Genomic DNA, 14,527 nt, shown 5'->3' on the forward strand with positions numbered 1-14,527 from the left:
TGCAATACAATCTAAGGTTTACCATTGTATGACAGAGCTTTTACAAATAACTTAACATCCCAAATAAAAGGACCTAATTGGTCAAGAAGAATTCATTTACCATTTAAATCCTGACGGGGCGCCTGGGTGGCTCAGTTGGTGAAGCGGCCGACTTCGGCTCAGGTCATGATCTCACACAGTCTGTGAGTTCGAGCCCTGCGTCGGGCTCTGTGCTGACAGCTCAGAGCCTGGAGCCTGTTTCGGATTCTGTGTCTCCCTCTCTCTCTGACCCTCCCCTGTTCATGCTCTGTCTCTCTCTGTCTCAAAAATAAGTAAACGTTAAAAAAAAAAAATTTAAATCCTGAGAAGTTTGTTAAAACCCCAGAAGTCATAAGTGCATCCTAAATAGGATTACAGATCATTACAAATCTTACAATTTTATATATTCAACCAAAGTGGCAATAAAAGATCCCAAAGGTGAATGTATAGCATTATACAGTTGTTATCAAACCCTAGCTCCTTTAACCTTCAGAAGTTTTAACTAACTAATCAAAGACCTGATAGAGATGAGACCTAAAGCTTTGATTTTTCGGGAGGACAAACCTTTGTTTTCATTGTCTTATCAAGAGCAGATCAACAGCTCAAGAAAACTTTGTCATTTGAGCAGAGAGAAAAGCAGGATTTCAACCTTATACTAGTGTACTTTTATTTTTTTTATTTTTTTATTTTTTTTAAATTTTTTTTTCAACGTTTATTTATTTTTGGGACAGAGAGAGACAGAGCATGAACGGGGGAGGGGCAGAGAGAGAGGGAGACACAGAATCGGAAACAGGCTCCAGGCTCTGAGCCATCAGCCCAGAGCCTGATGCGGGGCTCAAACTCACGGACCGCGAGATCGTGACCTGAGCCGAAGTCGGATGCCCAACCGACTGCGCCACCCAGGCGCCCCACTAGTGTACTTTTAAAATTCCATTCATCTTAACCTTCTATAACTTTCTTTTGTTTCTAAATTTTGTCCCAAAGCCATTTCTTTCCAAATAACCAGTCTCATTTAGGACAAAATTACTTTCTTCTACCCTCAACGAAACTGCATTTCCATTCCTTATATCTTTCTTATATACCTCCTATTTTCCTACATACAGAGTTGCTTTCTTGATTTTCATCAGTCTTAAGTACATTTATCAGAATTTTAACTCAGAAAACCTTAGTCTCCAGTTGAGGACTTAGTAACCAATGGAGAGGTGTTTACATCAGAATTTTTTTAGATGGTAAATTCATGAACCAATTAAGTACAAAGCATGTTTTCCAATAGGTCTGAATAGCCTTAATTTCTCAGCAATAAGAAGTTAAAAACACAAACCTATGTTCAATAATCAAACCTTTAGAATTCCATCCTATTTGGAAAGTTTCAGGTTACCAAGGACCTTGAAAGTTATCTTAACAATTACCCATGAAAACTTTGAGACAGACAAAATTAACTATCATCAACAAATTGCAACAGAGATAACATGAGCTTATTTGACCTTTGCTGATAACTTTAAAGACAGGTCCAACAAACTTAAATTAGTTTAATTTTTTAAAAATTTTATTTATTTATTTTTTTAAAATTTTTTTTTCAACGTTTATTTATTTTTTGGGGGACAGAGAGAGACAGAGCATGAATGGGGGAGGGGCAGAGAGAGAGGGAGACACAGAATCGGAAACAGGTTCCAGGCTCCGAGCCATCAGCCCAGAGCCTGACGTGGGGCTCGAACTCACGGACCGCGAGATCGTGACCTGGCTGAAGTCGGACGCTTAACCGACTGCGCCACCCAGGAGCCCCAAAATTTTATTTATTTTTGACAGAGGGAGAGACAGAGCATGAGTAGGGGAGGGGCAGAGAGAGGGAGACACAGAATCCTAAGCAGGCTCCAGGCTCTGAGCGGTCAGCACAGAGCCCGATGCAGGGCTCGAACCCACGGGCCGCAAGATCATGAACTGAGCTGAAGTTGGAGGCTCAACTGACTGAGCCACCCAGGTGCCCCAACTTAAATTAGTTTAAGCATCGCATATGTTTCATCTGCATCCACCTAAAAGCCAATCAATTTTTCCCCATTGTCAATTTTCATTTGGGGCACCAGTGGAGATATCTGAAATGGGTGGTCCAAGGTGGGGGGGGGAGTGCACTTTTCTCCTTGACTTGGAGGGTGGGAGGAGGAACCAATGGTGCCTGAGACACTGAGGATGGTATAGGACCACACCCAAGTTGGTGCAGAAACGTGAGGGGGAGGGGAAGGCAGAAGCAGCAACTGCTTGGGAATATTCCTCAAAGTCCCTGTCCGGAGGTAGACTAACCACAGCTGGCTCCATTAATAGCTGTTAACCTGGGAAATGAGGGAGAATCCCTCACATCTATTAAGCAGAGAAACAGGGAGAGAGAGAGTGTCCCCTTTTAGTCTGGGTCTATCTCAGCTCGACCAATAGAGTCCCCTTCTCGAGGTTCCTCCTGATCTCCGCTGGGTTTTTGGGACTTTCCCTGGTTGGAACATTTGTTCTTTTTAATGTTCTTTCCCCCTTGCGACTGGGCATATTTATGGCCTTCTCAGTCCCCAGCTCTGATACCAGTGGATGTGGACCAGCATTTGGAGAGGCCGGTCCCTGGCTGTGGTGAGGGCGCAATCTGCCCACGGGGCCTTGTGGGGGAGGGTTTTCTGGCCTGGAAGGGGAGGAGAAATGGGCGGCGGAGGCAGCGTCCTGGAGGCGGTGGCAGCAGCCAGACCAGTCCCCCGAGGGAGGAGTTTCAAGCTCAGGGGAGAGGGGAGGGAGCCTAAAGAGTCATCAAGAGGGGAACATCAGGGGAGCGGTGGGTCGCTTCTTTGGCTCCCTGGGTGAGTCTCCGGATAAAGCGGCTAAAACCTTTGCCTGGCTCTCCTGGCTCCGTCCCGACCCCACAATGCTCCCGTGAGGCGGAGTCACAAAGACAGAGGGACAGGGGCGCCCCCTCCAATGAGGAGACTAGCCAGATGCCCACCTGGCAGTGTCCTGCAGGAACCCAGGCGACGCTCAGCCCCACAGGTCACAGCCCTGCGACCCATGATCAGAAACGTTCTGATATCACCACAGACCGAGTGCCATCCATCATGGAATCGCAGACGGGCCCACTCACACTCCGTGGCCCCCTGGGCACCCCAATCGTGCCTGCCTGTGGAGCCACAGAATAGAACTCGGCAGGCAAGCTAGACCGAGTCGCACATTCACATTCACATACACACCAGAGGTTGTTATATTCCCTACTATAGAATCCCTACCTGTGAGACTTCTGATGTCTCCGGGAGTGATCAGGTTCCCCTTCCACTCTTGCGAGCGGGCCTGGCTAGATTGGGCCCCAGCCTTACTGGTTCGGACGTCCGGTCCAGGTCCTCACCTGCCAAGTCTCCTCGAGTCCGGCGGGAACGGCGGAGCGGGCCGGCCTGAAGGGGACAGAGAAGACTGCCGAAATTTAGGCAGGGTGTTCGCTCTCCCTTGTGATCCCTCATTCCTTCACCGCCTCGCTGTTCTCCCAAACCAGTGGCAACAATGGGCCAGTGCGGTTGGGTTTCTCAGTCGGGGAACCAAGTATGTTACAGAACCAGGCTGGAACGCTGGCGGAAAAACCAGGTGGCACTCGGAGATCTTGGTGGATTGGAGATTTTATTTTACACCGGCGGGCTCAGAGGAGACTGTTTCTCCAAAGGTCTGAGCCCGGAATGCAAGTGGGGAGAGTAATTTATAGCCGACAGCCTCCATAATCTGTGGGGGTTTTCGGGCACACAGCAAACAAAGGAAGAAGAAACTGGAGGAGGGGTCTCTAAGCTAGAGACCAGAGTTCGTTTTAGTCCAATCAGCCATCTTTGGTGTACTTTATCCACTTCTCCAACACAAGCAGCTTCAAGCGTTACTCTCCTATCCTACGTGGTGGCTTTCTCCTAGAACCTCAAATGTGGAATGGAGTGATCCCTCCTGCATTTGGGGCCTAGCTGAATTTTCAAGCTGTCTCTCTTCCTTCAGGTTAAAGTCTACAATGGAGAGACTGGGGCCCATGCATTCCATATTCTCTGTCTGCTTCCTCTTCCTCTCCATAATACCTTCAGGCCAAGGCCTAGGTTTTGAAAGCACACTATGGAAGTAAAGCTTCAATCTGGTAGCTATTGATATGTCAAATGAGAGCTACAGGAATTTAGAAAATTATTTCCCTTTTGACGATGCCTTGCTTTGAAGTCTACTGATTTGCAGCAAAACTCTATTGTGAATGTCCAAAGCTGAAAAAAGAAAACAATCCTCTTTGCTTATTTCCTGCAATAAATCAAATCTTCATCACCACCCCAATAAGATGGATGAATTGTGGTAGACATGGAGATTTGCTGCCCAGATCCCCTTTCAAGGAAGGATTTGCTGCCCAGCTGCAGCGAGCATGGTCAGCAGCAAGCCATCAGCTCGTTTCGGGGTCTGCCTCAGCTATAGACAGCTGACTCTTCCAAGGTCACGCCCCTCTGAGGCAGCCTACCTAACGACTGAGTCAGGTGGAGGTATAAAGACGTGGCTTTTTTGGCCTAATGTGGGCTCTTCTGTTGGGAAAGGTTATTGGAAAGATACGACCACTAGTTGACCCGTGAGCTGGACCTGGGCAATCAGAAGCTCCTCCTCCCTACCTCCCTCTCTTGTCCTTGTACTATGGGTTCTACTTGCCTTTCTTGCTCCCAGAGATTGCTCCAAGGACATAGCCTTGAGACAGTGATGTGGTTGGTGTTGAGAATATGTACATGGTATATGTGACTGAACCCAGTTAAGGCCTCTGTATAAACGTTCAAGAGTTGGTGGGCAGGTGTGGGGATCTACTTGTCTTGCTGCTGCTCAAGGCAAACCCAGTATGTAAGTTCCCTGTGCTTATTAAAACTGACACCTAAACTGAGGGTTGTTGTAGAGAGGTGGGTGGGGAGATGGGTTAAATGGGTGATGGGCATTAAGGAGGACACTTTTTGAGATGAGCACTGGATGCTATATGTAAGTGATGAAAGTGATGAATCACTAGGTTCCACTCCTGAAGCCAAGACTACACTGTATGTTAACTAATTTCAATTTAAATTAAAAAAAATCAGAGGACACCTCACACACACACACACACACACACACACACACACACACACACACACACAAACAATTGCCACCACCAACCTGGAGTGGCCTGCCTCTTTCTTTGGTCTCTCCCTGCCCTCTATGTTTGGGGGCCAGTTTCAGATCACACCCAGGAAACTCCTGAGGAGGCTATAAACCAACACATTCTACCAGACAGTACTCATTCATCAAGGCTTCATTTGGCCTGCGTCACAGCTTGATTTCTTCCTCCTCCCTTTCTGGCTTCTGCCTCCTTCTTTCCCATAATAAATATCTTCAACCCAAACTCCATCTCAGAATCTAAATCAAACCTAATGACATGGACACTCTGGGATGAACATAAAGATACTCTTTTTTTTTAATGTTTATTTTTGAGAGAGAGAGCACAAGAGGAGGATGGGCAGAGAGAGAGGGACAACGGATCTGAAGCAGGCTCTGTGCTGACAGCAGTGAGCCTGATACAGGGCTCGAACTCACAAACCGGGAGATCATGACCTGAGCCAAAGTCAGACGCTTAACCAACTGAGTCACTTATGTGCCCCAACATAAAGATCCTTACACATACAAGGGAATATGATTCTGCCTCAAAAAGTAAGAAAATTCTGCGGTGCTTGGGTAGTTCAGGTGGTTTAAGGTCCAACTTCAGCTCAGGTCATGATCTCGCAGTTTGTGAGTACAAGCCCCACATTGGGCTCTTTGCTGACAGCTCGGAGCCCGGAACCTGCTTCGGATTCTGTGTATCCCTCTCTCTCTCTGCCCCTCCCCTACTCGTGCTCTGTCTCTCTCTCTCTCAAAAATAAATCAACATTACAAAAAAACAGGAAAAAAAAAAGGAAGGAAATTCTGACACCTGCTATAGCAGATAGATGAATGTTGAAGACATTATGCCACGTGAAATAAGCCAGACACACACACACACACACAAACAAAGATTGTAGGATTCTACTTATCTGAGGTACCCCAAGTAGTCATATTTATAGAGACAGAGAGTCTCTCCAGGGTGTGGAAAGAGAGGAAAATGACAAGATACTGTTTAATAGGTAGAGTTTTAGTTGGGGAAGATAAAAAACATTCTGGAGATGGATAGTGTGATGGCTGCACAACAATGTGATTGCTTAAGGCCACTAAGCTGCACTTAAAATTGGTAAATTTTGTGTTATGTATATTTTATCACAATAAAAATTGGTTTACCAAAGTCAGCCATAAATCAAAGAATTACACACTGCAGGCAAGTTTATGGAATATAAGGATGGTTAAATATTAGGAAATCTTGGTGAGATGCTGCAAGTCTAAAGTGGTCCCCTTAGGACCATAATGTAAGAAAGTGCCCTCTAGATATATTTCAGCAGCTTTCGCACAGAGTGACGGTGGCATTGGACACACTTAACAAAGACATAAGAAATAGGTCAGAGACCATGCTCACTCTTTTCATATTACAGAGACCTGGATGGTGACATTTCCAGAGGGAGAATGGAGGATGCTGAGGGGACTACAGAAGTCTCCCCTGGTCACTTTCAGAACATGAGAGAGGCTGTGGTAGAAGGAAACTGAAAGTTTCAAAGTGTTGATCATGTCCATTAAATAAGCCATTGGGTTTAAAATCACTATGACATTAAGGGGCGGCTGGGTGGCTCAGTCAGTTGAGTAGCTGACTTTGGCTCAAGGCATGATCTCATGGTTCATGAGTTAAAGCCCCACATCAGGTTCATGGCTATTAGTGCAGAGCCCACTTCAGATCCTGTCTCCCTCTCTCTCTGCCCCTCCCCCACTCATACTCTCAAAAATAAATAAAATGGATTAAAAAATAAAAATAAAATCACTATGACATCATAATGCACAGGGCCCTGATATTACCTGATTTTCTTTTTTTTTTTAAGTTTATTTATTTATTTTGAGAGAGAGAGAGCACAAGTGGGGAAGGGGCAGAGAGAGAGGGAGAGAAAGAATCCCAAGCAGTCTCTGTACCAGGGCTCAAACTCCTGAACTGCGAGATCATGACCTGAGCCAAAGTCGGATGCTTTATTGACTGAGCCATTCAGGCACACCTACCTGATTTTCTTAAAAATAAACCTGGGTTCACATTTTTGATAAATGTAGTAAGTGACCTGTGTCTACCTCAGTGTATCACATTTGTCAGTTTGTCACATTAGTGATGATGCTAGGTGTAACCCACTGGTCAAGATAGTGACCACCAGATCTCTCCATGGTAAAGTTTCCTCTCTGCAATTACTTAATATTCTTAAGATAATACTTTTAGACTTTTTGAATATCCTTTTTCTCATCTCCTTTCATTGCAATGGTTTTATCTTTCATTGATGATTCCTGTCTGAACCAAATATTACTAGAATGTTTATAAAATGATTTTCCCATTTCTGTCATTCCTCCTACATTGGCTAGTTGGCATTCTTCTATGAAGAAAAACTACTTTCTATGCCCCTAAAGTGTTTTGTGTTAATATTAATATAGATAAATAGATATATTTTCATTCAATATATTATAACCCATTTGGTGCATTATTTGAGGCTAGTACTGCCCCAAGTTTGACATGGGGCCCTCTTTAAAATGTAGATTCCAGGGGCGCCTGGGTGGCTCAGTCGGTTGAGCGTCCGACTTCAGCCAGGTCACGATCTCGCGGTCCGTGAGTTCGAGCGCCGCGTCAGGCTCTTGGCTGATGGCTCAGAGCCTGGAGCCTGTTTCCGATTCTGTGTCTCCCTCTCTCTCTGCCCCTCCCCCGTTCATGCTCTGTCTCTCTCTGTCCCAAAAATAAATAAACGTTGAAAAAAAAATTAAAAAAAAAATAAAATGTAGATTCCAGAGGCACCTGAGTGGCTCAGTCAGTTAGGCAGCCTACTTAAGCTCAGCTCATGACCTTACAGTTGGGGAGTTCAAGCTCCACATCAGGCTCTCTGCTTTGGGGCTCTCTACTGTTAGCGCAGAGCCCGCTTCAGACCCTCTGTCTCCCCTTCTCAGTGCCTACCCTGCTCACGCGCAGGCGCGCGCTCTCTCTCTCTCTCAAAAGTAAACAAACATAAAGAAATAAAAAAATAAAATGTAGGGGCGCCTGGGTGGCGCAGTCGGTTAAGCGTCCGACTTCAGCCAGGTCACGATCTCACGGTCCGTGAGTTCGAGCCCCGCGTCGGGCTCTGGGCTGATGGCTCAGAGCCTGGAGCCTGTTTCCGATTCTGTGTCTCCCTCTCTCTCTGCCCCTCCCCCGTTCGTGCTCTGTCTCTCTCTGTCCCAAAAATAAATAAACGTTGAAAAAAATAAATAAATAAAATGTAGATTCCAAGGTACCTTCTCCATCTTCTGGGGGTGGAGTCTGGGATTCTACATTTATAACTGGCTCCCCCTAGTGCTACTTATGCCCATTAAAGTTTGAAAAGCTGCGGTGAAGCACTTCTAAAGGACATCTGAGCAGTTTATGTTAACAGTGGTCCCGCACCCACAAGGCAATACACTTAAAACTTGAAAACGCTACTCTTCTGAGCCAAAAACTGGCCAGAATACCAGCAAACAAAAGTCTGTCTTCCACGGGTGGGAAGGAATGAGTACGAAGAGGGTGAAGAGGTTGGGAGACAAGATACCTACTAATTCTTGCAATGTTACAGCAGTGTTTTTCTGCATAATGGGAACCATTTGCTTCCATCCACAAAGGCAGGGAGCTCTTTGATACTTGAAACCAAACATTGATATAATCAGAAAAAGGCCTAGATCAAGCCAGCAAACAGAATATATGAATACACACTGTCATTCCTGCTGGAAACTCCGAATAAAATCCAGAAAGGATATGAGAGAGGGAAAGTATTAAGTCTACAGCAGCATCTGGAAACTGAAAAACCAACAGGCCAGGTGTTTCAAGAAAGTCTTGGAAGATAGAGAGCAGAAAGAAATGTGTGATCAAAAAAAGGGAGTTGTACTGAAGCGTTTTTGCCTGCTTCCTTTTCAAACCTCACTAAAATAAAAGTAAATTGAAAAAAAAAAAAGCACAAACCCCACAAAGATTAAAAGAACAGGCTTTGAGGCAGGCAAGGCCAGGCTAGCGATGTCAATAATATATTAGATGTTCTTACCTGACATAAGGGAGAAAGAGAAAATGGGGCAAAGTTATGGTTGACTGCTTCCTGGTACCTTGAGAAAACACCTTCACAAACCCTGCTTAATGAAAGTAGAACCTAGTGTCCTGGGAATGTAATTCATTACCACAGTGTATCTAATTGATCCACAGCTATTATGGTCCTATACGTTAAACTTTAGAAACCAGTAGCTTCTATGGTGTTATAGGCTGTTGTGTAGCTAAACACAGAATTTTATTGCCCTGTAGAAAGTTAACCAGTCTTGAATCTTACCTAGCAAATTGTCTTTGGAATTCCTTTCATTAAATCTAACTCTGTGTACACACACACACAACACACACACACACACACAACACACACACAACACACACACACACACACACACACACACACACACACCTCTGTTTTTCAAGCATTGGCAAACCACTTTTTTTTTAAATCTGCTGATTCTTTCCTTAAAGGAGTTAAATAAAATTTTGATATATGCTCACAATCTCTTGGTTTCAGAAGTTTGCTTTAACATCACTTTCAGTTTCTCAGTTGTGCCAGGTAGATGGTAGTGAGACAAGAAGAAAACCAATTTGTGTTTCAGTACCCCAGAAAGGCTCAGAGACTGGAAATACCACACAGCTTTGATATCATGAGTGAGGGTTGGAGCTAGAATGGGAAAACATAGTTGAAAATTTGGGTCCTTTTCTACCAGGAAAGTAGAAATTCCCATTTGGAAAGGTTAGACCTCAAAGCTCTCATCGTAGGGAGATCAGGCACAGCAGAGAGTGAGGCTGCTAGAGTGGACACTGGGGAATGGCGTGAAGTCTGCATTATGAATGGAGAGAGCCTGGCATCATCCACCCTACTCTGAGCCAGACAGATTCCACCACTCTCCATTCTTTCTCTTCCACTCACACATATGCTTCCTGCCAACAGGCAAAAGATAGGAAGAGCCTTTGTTAGAGAAACTGACCAGCCCAGAGAAAAGTACCTACTGAAATTAACATGGGGGGGGGGGACCACAAACACCTACAAACACAAAGCTCCAGTTATTGTGTATATGAACAGAGGGGCACACATAGGTCACCTAACATGGAAAGCTGCTAACATGAAAATCAGAGACCTGAAACAACAAAAAAAGGAACTTGAGAAAACAGAGAAAATGACAAAAAGCAGGAAAAAACTTATAGAAATCTACTGTAATTAATATTCCCAGAGAGATTAGAGAAGATCTTATATCCATGAAACAAGATTAGAATGCTATATATAAAAAAGGAACATTTAACGAGCATAAAAAAAGATTTTAGATGTTAAAATGTTACGGTAGAAACCTTTTTAAAAATTAAAAGTTTAAAAGATGACATTGCAAAAATCTCCCTAGAAAGTATAAAAAGACAAGTAGAACAGGAGAAAAATAATTACGATGATTAGAAGAACAGTTCAGGAAGCCTAATTCCTCTCTTCCTTTTGTATCAAAGTGTAGATAGGGACATCAATCACAGGCAATGTAGTTCAATAGAATAATATTAATTTAGAGAATTCAACACAACAGTGGCAGAAGAGTTACAAGAGCCAAATGAGATGCCCAAGGTTTAGCCCCAGCACAAACCTGCCATCATCACCAGAACTGGAAGAGAAAGGTATCAAGAGATGTTACTAGAGGTGATGTTACTCCAGGAGCTGGAATTTGCCAGCAGAAACTGAAATCATGGTAGGGGTGCCCCAGAAGGAGATTCAGCCCTTGCCAAAGACAATACCCAAAGCAGAGAGAAACAGGGAGAAATACCCTGTTCCCATCTTCCAGTTTCCTGCCATGGCCTCTCATAGCTCAAGGGAACCTGAGAAGCTACATGGGTCAGCTTCCTACAAACATAGGAGGGGTGGGCAGGGAATGGGTGTGTGAACAAATAAGCACCTGCCCAGTACACCTTTGAAACACCAGCTAAATTCAGACAAAGGAAGAGAGAGGACAGCGAAATAGGGACAGAGGCAGAGAGACAGACAAAAACAGAAGGGCAGAAACAGAGATGGAGACAGAGACAGGGACAGACAGACACACAGAAAGACATACAGAGATATAGAGAAAGAGAGCTGAAATGAGAAACTCGGGAAAGGAAATTGTCAAGGAGAAAATCCAACTTCCTACAATCAAAGGACACAGGGTTCTAGTTGGAAAGGTCTCACCAGGAACCCAACACAATGAATAAACTTAAAAGTATAAATACAGACAATCAACGTGAATTCATGTTTAGTTTAATATGTACACAGATGGATAGATATAAAGATGACTTTAGAAATAAATATGTGCCTACACAGGTTAGTATATATACACATATTTTCTAACTCTTGCTGAGAGATCCTGAGAGCAGTGACACCCCAAGAGAAACAGTACACTCAGTGCCCAGATCTTGTTTTCTAATACCGTTCTCCAGTAAGAACCTAGGCTCTATGGAGAAATGACCAAATTTAGGGCCGGGACAAGGAAAATACAAAATGAACCCAGAACATTTTGTAGTACTAGAAATTAAGGAAGTGCTCAAAAACTACAGTAACAACAAAGGATGGGACATGTCAAAGGGACACCAGACCCAACTTGGAGGAGTTCCCAATGGCCAAAGCTGAAAAAAAGTGGTAAACAAAATAAATAATGTGGTATTGAATTATAACACAAAGTGTAAAATAAATATACATTTATATTTGTATAAATAAATTGGTTGAATAAATAAACAAATGGGGGAGAAGCAACAAATCTTCACAGAAGAATTTCAAATAATAGAAGTAGACATGCTCCCTCTTTTGCAGAAGGTAGAGTTTATTTCCTTTCCCTGTCCCCTTGACTTCGTGACTCACTTCCAAATAATACAATATGGAAAGGAGAAAAATAGTAACCTTACAATGGAGAAACCTGACAACACCTTAACCAAATGATCCGGGTTAGCATCATCAGTAATAAGTTGTGTTGATATTATATGTCTCCTGATATCATGTGATCAGAAGGACTTTCACCTCTGTGCTATCCTTCCCCAAATAGCAAACATCAGGCAAACCCAAACCGAGGGACATTCTGAAAAATACCTAGCCAGTACTCTTCACAAAGATAAAGGTCAAATACATACCATGGAAATACTAACCAAAAGAAAGCTAGTGTACTCATATTCATACCAGACAAAACAGACTTTAAGGCAAACAGTATTTCTAGAAATAGAGACTTTTCATAACGGTGAAATGTTCAATTTGCCAGGAAAATATAAAAATTCTAAATTTGTAGTTCTCAAATGTAGTTCTCAACATGAAAAGCTAAATAGGGGTGCCTGGGTGCCGCAGTCGGTTAAGCATCTGACTTGATTTAAGCTCAGGTCATGATCTCATGGTTCTTGAGTTTGAGCCTTGTGTCAGGTGCTCTGCGCTGATAGTGCAGAGCCTTCTTGGGATCCCCTCTCTCCCTCTCCCTCTCTCTCAAAATAAATAAATAAACTTAAAAAAAGTAAAAAAAAAAAAAAAAGCTAAATAGAACTAGAAGGAAAAATAGTTGTGCCCACAATCATTACGAGCCATTTTACCATACTTCTCTCAGGAACTGATACAACAGACAAAATAGATCAGTGTGTGCTTTCTGGCCTTTTCTTTCTTCCTTCTTTCTGGTTTGTTAATTTATTAAAAAGTCAAAAATTAGCACTAGAAGCATGATTAGAAATAAAGGCAGAGGTGCCTGGCTGGTTTGGTCAGTGGAGCATGAGACTCTTGATCTTGGGATTTTGAGTTGGAGCCCCATGTTGGGTACAGAGATTACTCAAAAAGATAATAAAATCTTTTTTAAAGAAAAGAAGAAAGAAGGATATAAATACCAGGCAAAATAATTTTAGCACTCAGGTTAGGTGGGATTGGCAAGGGGAATTCACTTTTCATTATGAGCTCTGTGATGCTATTCGAACTTTTAAACCATTTTCATCTGTTGCTTTGGTAAAAATTAACAATTCAAAATAAAATTTTAAGTCATTGAATACATTTAAAAAATGTGGCAGAGTCAGATTAAGGGAGAATAGGAGCTAAGAGAACAGCCCAAAATATGCCTGTTAGAAGAAGTTTAGTACCAAGTAAAAAGTAGTGCTTCCCCAAGAAGTTAACTGTTGTTTATACAACGTGGTATTGTCATAGGAATAGAAGATCAGATCAATGGAGCAATGCATACTCGGGAAACAGACTCACATAAATATAGAATTTAATTTGTAATGAATGTGTCACATCTTAAATTTTTTTTAACATTTATTTGTTTTTGAGAGACAGAGAGAGACAGAGTGTGAACAGGGGAGGGGCAGAGAGAGAAGGAGACACAGAATCTAAATCAGGTTCCAAGCTCTGAACTGTTAGCACAGAGCCTGACATAGGGCTCAAACCCATGAACTGCAGATCATGACCTGAGCCGAAGTTGGATGCTTCACCAACTGAGCTACCCAGGCGCCCCATGAATGTGTCATTTCTGACTGGTGGGGGAAAGGACACTATTCAACATGTGATTTGGGGATAATAGGGTTTACATATGGGAAAAAACTAAATTAGGTTTGTACCTCATGCCATCAATATAAATACATTCCAGATGGAATACAGATCTAAAATGAAAATACAAATTTTTTTAGGAGTAAAGTAAGAGAATTAAAAAGGCATAAATTAAATTAAAAAGGCACACACACAAATACAATTTGGGGAGAAATAGGTTTTCACAAACAAGACACAGAGGCAAGGATGAGTATGGTAGCTACTGCATATGTATCAGGCTTTCCTTTCCTTCATTCTTCCATTACAAACCTCTTACAACCTGTGTGGAGCACATTGTGAATAGTTTGGAATGACTAATCTGGCTATCAATATGTAATACATATTGGTCAGAGTGCTCATAACAGGTTAGCAGGCTCTCCTGGGATTGCTATGCCTGATCCATCATACAGTCCTTCTCTCTCCCTTTGGAACCATCAAATGTAAGAGTGGGCCATGTTTCCAACAAGGCAAAGGAAGCTTCAAAAGAAAGAAGGCGAGAGAACTCATATACTAAGAGAAAAATTATCCTCATGATACTGTTGGAGTTATGGTTCTACTCATGGCTCAGGACCAACCAAATACATCTGGAATTCCCAATTTTGTGAGTCAATAAACTGTCTTTTTATTTGAACTAAATTGAGTTTGGTTTCCATCACTTTCAACCGAAGAACCATGTCTAATAATCCAAAAATGATATAGGTTAAGCTTGTTGATCTAGATCCCATAAAATTATAATCTTCTAAATAATGACAAATATCATAAAGTGAAAGACAACTGGTGGATTGGTATAAATTATTTACAGTAAACAGTGGGCAAAAGAT

The 14,527-nt window shown here is 42.8% G+C and overlaps 1 long non-coding RNA gene across 3 annotated transcripts in view; it reads right to left on the reverse strand.

Annotated features, from left to right (window-relative positions):
* Positions 1 to 233: 233 nt before the first annotated feature.
* The window catches only part of LOC111559786, a 31,212-nt gene continuing 16,918 nt past the window's right edge, over positions 234 to 14,527 (reverse strand). For 2 of the 3 annotated variants that reach the window (XR_006595324.1, XR_006595325.1), the window contains one exon: positions 1,920 to 3,428. This is a non-coding gene — a long non-coding RNA (uncharacterized LOC111559786). Of the gene's footprint in view, positions 297 to 1,919; positions 3,429 to 14,527 lie in introns of those variants that run through there. The other variant, XR_006595326.1, reaches the window with a different exon arrangement.

Source organism: Felis catus, chromosome A3, assembly GCF_018350175.1.
Source record: "Felis catus isolate Fca126 chromosome A3, F.catus_Fca126_mat1.0, whole genome shotgun sequence".
Classification (NCBI taxonomy): domain Eukaryota; kingdom Metazoa; phylum Chordata; class Mammalia; order Carnivora; family Felidae; genus Felis; species Felis catus.